Genomic DNA, 2,501 nt, shown 5'->3' on the forward strand with positions numbered 1-2,501 from the left:
GGGGCGGAGAAAAGGGAGTGGCCTCGAATAAATCTATTAAGTCTGGCTGGTCAAAATTCTCTCATTGGAAGATCATAATATTTCTTACTGGTTCATGCCGGTGGTGAGCGGCGACTTCGTAGACATGTTTGAAAATTTTTCGCTTGATATGTCTTATTATAATTACCGGGGAGAGGATGCGTTTTAGGAGCTTATTTCACCAGAAACAAGCTCCAAAAAAAAAAAAAAAACTAGCTGTCACGGCTGACTTGTAGATTAAAGAGACCATGGCAATAATTATAGTTTTCATAATTTTTTGCATGTATTTTGTAGTAGATGATTTTTGTATTTCTGTTTACTCAGTAAAAAAAAAGAAAAATTGAAAATATGCTGGCCAAAAACTATAGAATAATAGTAGATTTATAACAAGTAATTTTGATAAAATTATGAAGATTTTGTAAAAAAAATATAATGAAACTGACATTAAAAAAAGCGAGCTGTCATGTCTGACATATAGTTTAGTTGCATGATGATCGAATCTAAATTAGTCGGGCGTGGCTATATGTCAAGAGAATGAGTCAATATCTGTCGTTTTCATAGTTTTTTTGCATATATTTTATAGTTGATGGATTTTATATTTTTGTGTTTCTAGAAGAAAGAAAAAGAAAATTGAAAGAGTCCTAATATGCTTGGCAAAATACTGTAGAATAATAGTGGATTATATAACAAACAATTTTGATAAAAATCTTGAAGATTTCAAAAAGAAAATAATAAAACAAAAATGCACACACATCCATGATAAATTTTACATCATTCTCAATAGGTCTATTTACATAGTTGTTGTTAAATTAACTATTTTTTTTCTCGATTGTAATAAAGGGACGGAGATCATAGGCATAAGGTCAACTCAGTCTAATGACGTGTGGAAACAAAATCTTCGGCCTAATAACAATTGTGATGATATGGGGAAGTACATGAGGAGTTGCCGAAATAAGAAAATGGGAAAATCATGGAACATAGCTGTGGGAACTGTTGGAGGTACGTGAAGGACAGACCTAAACAGTTATTGATATTGGGAGCCGACGTTACTTGATCTTTATAATGTTGCATATAAATATTGGAATATAATTGTAAAAAAAAAAAATAGAACTCTTTGGCCGATCAAATATCTATCATTTCATTTATCTTTATTCTTATTTTTTACCTTGCATTTATCTTTATTTATCTACTCTATTACTTTGTTTTGTCCTAGTTTATCTCTAGCCCGTAGTTGTTAGCATAGGCTTATAGCCCCAGCTACTACCTTTCTCTTTCTCCGTATAAGTTTGCTAGAGATTATAAGAAGGCTTCTTATGCAATAGTTTTAGGTTAAAAGACAAGCTATGCAGAGAAATGGGGGTACCAGACGTCATAAAATCTAGAAGAAGGTAGAGTTAGGTGTTCTGCATAACATGGATTGCCATGTTACATGGGGCGGTGGGGACAGTTTCAAGGTTAATCATCCAGATGACATGTTTGCAGTTGACTTAGAGAGGAGAATCTATGGGTGTTGGAAGTTTGATCTCATCAGAATCCCCTATTGTCATGTAGCTGCAGCTATCATGTTTTCAAAGAAAGAGGTAGAGGATTTTGTAGACCATTGGTACTTCAAGGATATGTTGTTCAAAGCCTATGAGTTAGTTATTACATCTGTGCCTAGTATTCAGTTTTGGGAGCCCTTATAGTTTGATCCAATAGATGCACCCCCACTAGGGAGATCTCCTAGTAGGCCAAAGAAGTGTAGAAGGAAGGAGGATGAAATTCAGGACCAACACAGAATCAAAAGAAGCGGCTCCTCTCTCATATATAGCAATTGCTTGGAGTGGGGCCGCAATGCCAAAACATATAAATGTCCTAAAAAGGATAGACCTCCTAGGAAACAAGTGGGCCAAAAGAGGGAAGTTTCCTCTAGACAAAAAGCCAAGGCAACCGATAGTTCAGGTGCTAAAAGTGGGAGGCCTAGAAAGAAAAAGGTAAATAATACTCCACGATTTCAAATGTTTGGCTCCTAGAAAAATTAGTAACACTTAATTTCCAACTTCAAGTGGCATGCTCTAACCAACAATGTGGCACATCCAATGAGGGGTTTGGTTGCTTCCAGCATGCTGAAGTTTTAGACTTTGCAAACCTCGATAATTACCAAGCCCTATATGAATGAGGAGCTTCACTCTTTAGAAAAGACTCCCACTCCTAAACACGGAATAATCAGATATTTGACATGCTTGGGCATAAAGCATCGGTAGATTGTAGGTGGCTTTTCAAGTTCACCGTCAAATACTAGGGCTCAACCCTGGACAGGCGGTGGAAACTACCGAGTGAGGAAGGACTAACAATCACATGCTTGTTCTTCTTATGTCATGGCATGGAAACTCTCACTCGAAACCAATAAACTCGGCTCAAGCAAGCATCCTTCCATGAGCCCAAAAACAACCCTTTTGTTTTTAGCTAGCTAAAAAACTAGCCAACTCTGTACACAAATATCT

The sequence above is a fragment of the Phoenix dactylifera genome, chromosome 16, assembly GCF_051530095.1.
Source record: "Phoenix dactylifera cultivar Ajwa chromosome 16, Ajwa_hap1_PhDact_Kaust_v1.1, whole genome shotgun sequence".
In the NCBI taxonomy this organism is placed as follows: domain Eukaryota; kingdom Viridiplantae; phylum Streptophyta; class Magnoliopsida; order Arecales; family Arecaceae; genus Phoenix; species Phoenix dactylifera.